Source organism: Pistacia vera, unplaced genomic scaffold (assembly GCF_008641045.1).
Source record: "Pistacia vera cultivar Batoury unplaced genomic scaffold, PisVer_v2 Contig1094, whole genome shotgun sequence".
In the NCBI taxonomy this organism is placed as follows: domain Eukaryota; kingdom Viridiplantae; phylum Streptophyta; class Magnoliopsida; order Sapindales; family Anacardiaceae; genus Pistacia; species Pistacia vera.
Window position 1 is genome coordinate 142380 of NW_022195131.1, and position 9112 is coordinate 151491.

The window sequence follows — 9112 nt, forward strand, 5'->3', positions numbered from 1 at the left end:
GAAGTAGTATTAATCCCACCTGCAAAACTTGCTAGGGATCTTGGCTAATCCCTACAAAACGGAACATTTGGCTTTAGAAAAATAATAAAGCCCCCATAACTTATCTTCAAGGGATAAGCATTCACAAGCTCATCAATGGTGAGCTCACCAATGCCACTCCTTTGGTAAGCACTATACATGCCAATCGTACACAAATAGGAGTTCATGGATAACCGGAGAGGGGCTGCCCCAAAACGCTCCTTCATCGTTGAGATAAACCGATGTGGAGGTACTAACACTGCGCACTTGAGAAGGGTCTCCGAGATCACGACCCAGCCAACATGACGACTCTCCAAAGTGTTAGATGTTAGTAAATCGATGAGCAAAGATAGCGAAAAAACAAAAATTATTGCCCATCGATTAGTCTGATTTTGCCAAGATCAAGGTCTGATATTTATATTTTACATGCTTAAATTGGAATAACAAAGATAATATCAATCCATTCAAGGATCAGAGATCTTACGCATGTTTGAAGGCTCCTTCAAGTGTCTCTGAATTTACTTTGCTACCGATTCTATGTAGAATGGTACGAACGGTGATCCACACGAAGAAAATATGAAGAACTAACCCTTGTTTTACTAGAACAAAGGGGTGGCTTCAAGAATCAAAGGATGTCAAAAGAATCAAGAAGAGAAAGAATTTCTCTTCAATCTTATGCCTTGGAAGTGAGGAAGAGAGTGGGTAAGGGTGGCTGCCTTTCATCCTTTTCAATTGAATAATGATTGATTGAATAATTCTTCTAACTCAAGTTGCATTAGATAGTGCATGAGTTAAAAACCCTATTCCTATATGGAATAGACATGAGCTCCAACCCTAATCCACGCTTGTTATGGTATTTTATATTTAATTAATTATTATTATAATTAAAATAAATTAATATACATATATATATATGAAATATATTAACATTTAATTAATAATAATAATTCATTTAAATATATGCATACATATATTTAAATATAATCTCACTAATTTAATTTTAATATTAAATTAAACATAGGCAATAACCTCGGCAAATTTAATTGGATTGTGAGATTACCAAAGTACCCTTTCGTCCTAAAAGACAACAATACCCCTTGCATAAACTGATTCTTAAATTACCTTCTAAGTGTGTCACCCATAGGCTCCTCGTCATGTCAGTAGTGAGTAGTATCACGATTAATACCAAGTAATCATCTCATTATACACAGACCAAGATTGGCCCCTAGCATGGCATCATGGCCACCCAATAGATTCGAATTCAGCGAAATAGCTACCTATCAATAATATGGTTATCGTGTAATTAAATCCTTTCATCATCTGTTATCTCATTGAGACTGAGTTACAAATATAGTGTCAACCTTAGTTACTCTTGATGTGTTTGTATTCAGTTACTAGACCAATGACTGGGACAATAAATTGGATTCAGCAACAACTCAATCCTACTGTGGCCACAACTTTAGTGTCATTACCATACACTAAATCGTACCGTGAGATAACTTCTCCTGTACTCGAGAGTGATGAATCCTCTATTGATCTGCTATAGTCTTGATACATTTCTCAATGCAGTCAATCACTACCGTATTGATAGCTCTAAATAGAACTATATCGGGCTAGTGTCAAACTACTATTGAGTGTTGGAAATACATATTTATTTAGTGATTTGAGCGTGAAACTATAAGGAATTTAAGGTTTAATGTATGATTTATGATGTGACTTCTTGCATGTTTTGTTATCTTCCAGAATCACGGGTGTTGTGTGTGTTTTCAGGTATTCAAATGCAAAAAGATGGATTATTCTTGCTTGTGTTGACGTTCGGACATCCTAGACCCATAGAGTGCAGATAAATCAAGGCGAGAAGAATGTGAAATTCAGCATCTAAGCCATAGCACACTTTTCTAAGCCGCGGCATAAAGTTGACAAAATCCAAATTGCATCACGCGTAATTCAATTGAGCCGCAGCGTAAATGCGTTGGGGCACAATGTTAGAGTAGGAGCCCTAGAGCCAATCAATTATTGTAAGATTGACTCTGTAATAAATGTTTATTTATCAATAAAAGGTATATTCTTCTATGTCATGTAAATCATAGTTATATGTAATGATATATGTCCTTAGGATGGTAGAACTGTGGCGAGGGTATCAAGTGTTTCAAATCTTCATAGTGAGAACCCTATGATCACATATGGTGGCCATTCTTGAAACGTTCGTAGCCTCAGTATGATTCTGACCAAGGACATAGATATTACGGTAAGGCTATCATAGCGTTGAATGACCCTATTGAAAGGCAGTGACTGATCTCACTTTTCAAGGTTGTTTGCCGACAACCTGCTGCAATGGATGGGTACTTGCTAGAGGCAAGTTCACTAAACAAACCCACCAGAGGATTCCATATGGATGGTAACCCTAGTGTCTATGGAATAAATCCTCTAACGGATGGTGGTGCATGTGATCCTTAGACTTGAGATCACCGAGGCGCCTTGTGCACCAATTGGTGTAGTTTGACTCTAGCCCAACGTAGTTCTATTCAGAGCTATCATTACAATAGTGATTGGCTACATTGAGAAGTGTATTGAGACTATGGTGGATCGACAAAGGATTCATTACTCCTAGGCACGGGAGAAGTTATCTCACTGGGTTATTCAGTAAATGGCAATGACACTAAATCTGTGGCCACGGCGGGATTGAGTTGATGCTCAATCCAATTTATTATTCCGATCATTGGTCCATTAACTGAATACAAACATGTCAAGGACATCTGAGGTTGACACTATTTCTATACCTCAGTCTCGATGAGATAATAGATGATGAAAGGATTGGATTGCACGATAACCATACCGTTGACAGGCTGCGGTTTCGTTGAATCCAAATCTATTGGGTGGCCTTGATGCCTTGCTAGGGGCCAATCTTGGTTTGTGTGTAGTGAGATGATTAATTGGTGTTAATCGCGATACTACACACTGCCGATATGATGAAGAGCCTACGGGTCACATACTTAGCAGATAATTTAAGAATCAATTTGTGATAAATGGTATTTTCATCTTTCAGGACAAAAGGGTATTTTGATAATCTCACAGTGCAATTAAATTTGCTGAGGTTGTTACCTGTATTTAATTTTAATATTAAAATTAAATTAGTGAGATTACATTTAAACATACCTATGTATATATTTAAATGAATTATTATTATTAATTAAATGTTAATATATTATTACGTATTAATTGATTTTAATTATAATAATAATTAATAATTAAAATACCATAAAAGGGGTGTTTGGTTGCAAGGGTGAACTAGGGTCGAAGCCCATGGCTATTCCTAAGTGGAATAGGGTTTTATTTGTTGCACTATATAAGTGCAACTTAAAATTAAAATAAAAGTGAATTGATTCATCCAATAAAATTAAAACCCTAGCCACCTTTTTACTTTCTCTCACGTTTCACTCTTGACTGAAAAGAAAAAAATTTCTTTTCCTTCTTTCTTGATTCTTGAAGCCCTCTGTTTGTTCTAGCAAAATAATCAAGGGTTCTGCGGATTGTCTTCGTGTGGATTTCCGTGAGTGCGATCCTACTTTGGATCGATTAGCAAAGAATCACGTGAACAGTGTCTGATGAACAGTGTCCGGTGAACAATACTGTGAATAGTGTTCATGCGTGTAATCAGAAATATTCGGAGGAGCCTCCAATGTGTGTAAGCATTTTGAATCCTTGTATGGATTTATCATATTGTTGTAATATAAAACTTGTAAACATTATAATCTATACCCAGATTTGGGATCAAAGCATATAATCGGTTTTTATTTGTTTTGAAATTGTGTTTTTCCGCTGCGTAAACTTGATCACATGCAAATAGTGGTATCAGAGCCTTGGGTACTAGATTATTTGTTTTAATCATTATGTTTGATGACATGATTTGTTTGATAACATGTTTTTTGCATAATATGTTTTCATGAATCTGGTGGATTTTGTATATTGATTGCTTTAATTGATAGATTGACTAATGATGTGTTGATGAGTCACTTATTGGTTGGTTGATGTCCTGGTCGAATGCTTGTTCATTCGATTTGATTTGGATCCATATCTTTATGTGAAAACTGCAAAAAGGGTTACTGTGTAATTCATTGTTTTGTAGCGTTAGCCGCAGCGAAATAACACTTCGCTGTGGTGAGATACAAAAAGTGAATCTGGGCGTAGTGAAATAAACCTTCGCCGTGACGAACTACTAGAAAAGTAGATCTAGCCACAGGGAAATAAAACTTTGCTACGGCATAAATCTCTCTTGAACGTTTTGTGTTTTCTAGAAGTTTATGGCATTTGCTACGGCGAAATAAAACTTCAATGCAACAACCATGTGTGTATGAACTTCGCCACAGTAAGAAAGCTACTGTTCCATTTTCCTTTTTTGGTTTTCACACAGGGGGCCAAATTGTAGTTTTTGAACCTATAAAGCCAATAATAATTCTGCACATATAAGAAGGTTAATTTAATAATTCCTCCCACCCAAATTCAAAATGTTAATTTGGATGTATGCAATGTTCTTGTTTGAAATTGCATGGTGCCCGGTACATGAGCCTTAGACCTTTGGTATGTTTTTGTAATTTTGGGTTTGCTTGTAAAAATAGGACATGTGTGTCCTCTCTCTCTCTCTCTTATATCTTCATGTATTTCTTCTTCTCATCTCACTCCCCTTGTATGTAATATGAGGTTTCTATTTTATCGATGTAAATTAGAATAGGATTTTTTATTATAAAATACTTTGTAATGATTGTGAAAAAGAAACGAAGGAGCTATGAAGAGGAATAACTTGAAGACCCAAGATTTACTTTTAAACACCTAGGTTGACCCACAATATTAATTTTTGTATTACACGTTCACATCAAATATGAAATTATAAAAATAAATCGATTCAGCCATGGTTACAAAAAGGGTAAAAGGGAAAAACTGAATTGGGCTAAAAAAGGAAAAAAGGAATTTCCTTATGAACTCTCCTTTGATTCTCCTAATTTTCTTTGGTGATACAACAAAAAAGGGAAAATTTGAATTGGGTGCAAAAGGGAAAAATTGAATTGGGTGAAGTGAGCTGCCTTTGATCTCTTCTATTTTTTGTAAAACTGAATTGGAAAAACCAAATCCTGAAAGAAGAAAAATAAAACACAAGAAGGAGAAGAAGTAGGGAGAAGGGACAAACATACTCTAAAACGCAATTGTTTCCCTCACACTTTGGCTGTGAGTTTGTATTTTTAGATAGATAATATATATATAGTGAAAAAGAAAAAAAATGAGTTGGTTTGCTTAAGTGGTTAAAGGGAAGAGTGCATAGGTTTGAATCTTCCAGTACCCTTTTTTAAAAATTGGCTTTTTCTTTCGTCTTTTTTTTTTTTTTTAAATTTATTTCATTAATGTTTCGCAGCTCCACCAATGATCTTTACACACAATTTACTCTTAATTTGAAAAAAGAAAAGAGAAAAAAAGAACCCATTTTAGTATATTAGAATATATCCTAATCCAATAAAAATACAATGATAATCCATGATTTAGGCTTCTTATATAGACTTACAAGTTAATCATATGTAGTAATACTTAATTCTAATACTACTCCATCTTCTAATAATAACTCTAGACCAATAAAATTTGACTAAATTAATTAATATCAGGAAAAGACCCTACAACCAATATTTGATTAATGAATAACATAATTTTAGACCATACAGGCGGTTGTCTCATCCTCTTTGAAATTCTTTTATTGTTTTTGGTTGTCATGTAATAAAGTATATACAGTATATGATCATATGAAATTAGAAGATTGAGATAAATTATACAATTCAAGATATCCTTGAGGTGAGTGTTTGATATGTGGTTTAGTTAATACTCTACTTAATTAAATTTGTCATTTCTAATTTATTGCAGCAAAGACTCGATTGAGTGATTGATTTAAACTTCTAATTTTACAGGGTGAATGAGAATATATATGCATGTAAATGATGAATATGTATTAGCTTGAAATTACAACAAAAAATCAATTACAATATTTACAGTTATGACAAATAATAATATATATTTTATATATTAAACCATAGACATTTTCTAGTTTTTTTATAAGCATAAGTAATTGATTAATTAAACATATATAAAAACCTAAAAATGCTCAATTGAAAAGTTTGGGTCATTAAATCTATAAAAATTATGGAGGGTCGAATAATATAAATTGTGTTGGATATGATGAATAATAATATATATTTTATATATTAAAGATAAACATCTTTATTTTTGTTAAAAATCAGTCTTTTAAAAAAAAGAAAAAAATTAAGTTTTTTAAACAAAAGAAAAAAATATATAAAATACAAATTAATAAATAACCAATTTTAATAATTAAGAAAAAAAATCAAATTCAAATAAATAGAAAAAATTGCCCAGCCCCTTTTTATCTATTTTCCCCACCCCACCGCCCCAAAAGATCCACCCCCAATTTTCTTTCATGCCTGTTGCTCACATTCCCTCATCCCCATCGACTTCCCTCCAACAGCCCCAAAATCTAACAACCTCCAATCGAAGTCACTACGAACTCTAGCAGGTGGCCACCTTCTCTAATTTATTTTCTTTTTTTCTCTTCATTCTTGTTTTCCCTCTCTCACTATTTGTTTAATGTTTTCATGGATTTGTTCATTTTCAAGGTGAATTTGATGGTTGTTTAGGGTGCACTGGTTGCTTGTGTTGGGTTAATATAATGCGTAGTTTGGAGGTTTTTGTTTGTTGCGGTTATCGTTTAAGGGTGCATTGGTTTCCAAAATCGCACCGTGCTATTATAGGCCTGGTGTGAACTGGACGGTGGTGGAGGCTAAGGCGATGGCGGTGGGTAGAAAGGCAGAAGATGAAGGGGCGGCGATGGAGGGGCTTGTTACAACTGTGAACAGAATAGTCATCTGGCTGCGGATTGTCAACAGTGGGCGACAGCGGTGAATTTCGTTTGAAGGTTTGATTTTTAAGGTTTATTTACTGAATCTCTGGCGTTTTCAACTTAAAATTTTTTCATTTGAGTTGGCATATTGCGTTTAAATTGATTATATGGTGCATTGCGTTGGTTGTGTGGGAGAAATTAATGGAAAATGGAATTTATTGAGTAGTAATATATAATTGTGGAAATATAGAGACAAAATTTTAGCATGTTTGTTGGTCTTTTTATTATGATTTATTGCAATCAAAATCATATTACTTGTTGAATCCATTGTTCTTGGATTCAGCTTTCATTCAATATTATTTATTTGATGATAATTTGTTTGTGATACACATTAATTTTTTGTGTTTGCCTATTATCCTTAATATTTACGGTTTAGTGTAAACATGGTCTGATATTAGCAATTACTAACCTGTGTCTCTATAAAGGAATTAGACCTTATCTGAATGAAACAGAGAGGGAAAAGGGCAAAATCAGCTCTGGTGGAGCCAAAATCTAAGCTTCTTTTTATCATACGCATACAAGGGTACGTTGCATTCTTTTGTGATTTGCCTAAAGTTTTTTGCTTTGTATTGTTTTGGGTTATGATATCTCACTATCATTTTATTCAGGCAAAATGACATGCACCCAAAAACTAAGAAGATCCTGTACAAACTAAGATTGATGAAAATCTTTAGCGGTGTCTTCGCTATGGCTAGTGAAGGCATATAAGAATAGCTGTAAAAGGTGGAGCCATATGTCACTTATGGGTAAGAGACAAACATTACTTTCCATTATTTTGTGATATGATATGTTGGATGTTTAGCGTGAGGATCAAACTACAAGCATTTGGTGCATCTCATGAAATAGCATGACTTTTGTATGATATGCACTTGGTCGGATGATGAATGTTGAAATCTAGACTAATCTAGAATTATAACTTCTTTGAGGATGCATCATTTTATCACTTAATATATTCTATTATCCCTTAATTAAGTAATAAGAAGATAAGTGTGTTCTGTTGAAGGGTACAACTATGATCAAGTTCTATAGATATAATTAATTCTTGAGCATCTTGGTTCATTTTTTGATGTGGGAGTACTGCTAGTGTTGATGAATTAGTAGCTTTTATTCCTTCAACCAAACTGCTTATTCAGGAAATCATTTTGTTAGTTTATCATCTTAAGTTTCCCAATGCAAATAATTTGTAAGATGTTGCCCCGGTTTGAAGTAATGATCAACCCCTATGTGCCAAATACTCCTAGCTTTAGGTCAATGGAGATAGTTATAACGTTGGTTTTTCTTGGGTATTTTACTCAGTATTGACTAGTTCCAACCTCATGGGCTCACCTTTAACACCTAATAGTAGCTACTTTGTATTACCTTATAGTTCCATTCTCTCTTAAGAATGTTACCACTTTATGCTTTTCCAAATTCTTTTAATGCTATAAACATTGTTCATATTGTATTGACGATATTTTTCCCTTTTTTTGTTTTTGTTTTTTTTTTTGAACTCTTCAGGTTTTGGATGCTGCCAAGTCTCTTCCTCCAAGGGAGCTGCTGCATTCTTGCTTACTTATTCGTGTGTGCTGGGCGAGTATTACTATTTGGGCCATAGATATTTCCATGTTGAAACCTTGGAGGCTTGGAAGAAGACTTTTCTCGCCATTGACCAGAACCTTTTCTGGAGCTTTTTTCGCTGGGGAATTATTTACAGATTGCATGTTGCTGCTCCCTCCTTTTCTTCTTGTTTTGGTTGCGTATATAAGCAGGATTTTAGTAGTCGTGCAGAATTTTTGGGTTCTTTGGGTGGATGGTTCTTTTGTGTATAGCATGTGTAGTTGGCTTTTGTATACCAAAGTCCGACATTGTTTTTGTGTTGTTGGTCATTTTGTTGAGACCTCTTTGAGGCTTGCTTGCTGGCTTTTTTGGAATGTAAATCCATGCCACCTTTTTTGTTTTCTTTGGCTTGGTTTCTTGGGCTTGTCCAAGGAACTTGACTTTTGTAGGGCTCTTCTTTTTGGGATGCAATTCTTTTATTCTTTATATAATACCTTTTACCCAAAAAATATGCAAGAAGGGTTATGCAAAGATAGAGAAACAAAGTATATTGAGGTGACAAAAAATATTTGTCACGCCTATATTTTTTTGTCAATAAAAAATTTGTCA

General features: G+C 34.2%; 1 long non-coding RNA gene across 1 annotated transcript; it reads left to right on the forward strand.

The window, feature by feature from the left end:
* The first annotated feature begins 7349 nt into the window (after positions 1-7349).
* On the forward strand, positions 7350-8853 carry LOC116137476. The gene is made up of 3 exons (XR_004129193.1): positions 7350-7490; positions 7576-7713; positions 8465-8853. It is a non-coding gene; the product is annotated as an uncharacterized LOC116137476 (long non-coding RNA).
* Positions 8854-9112: the final 259 nt, after the last annotated feature.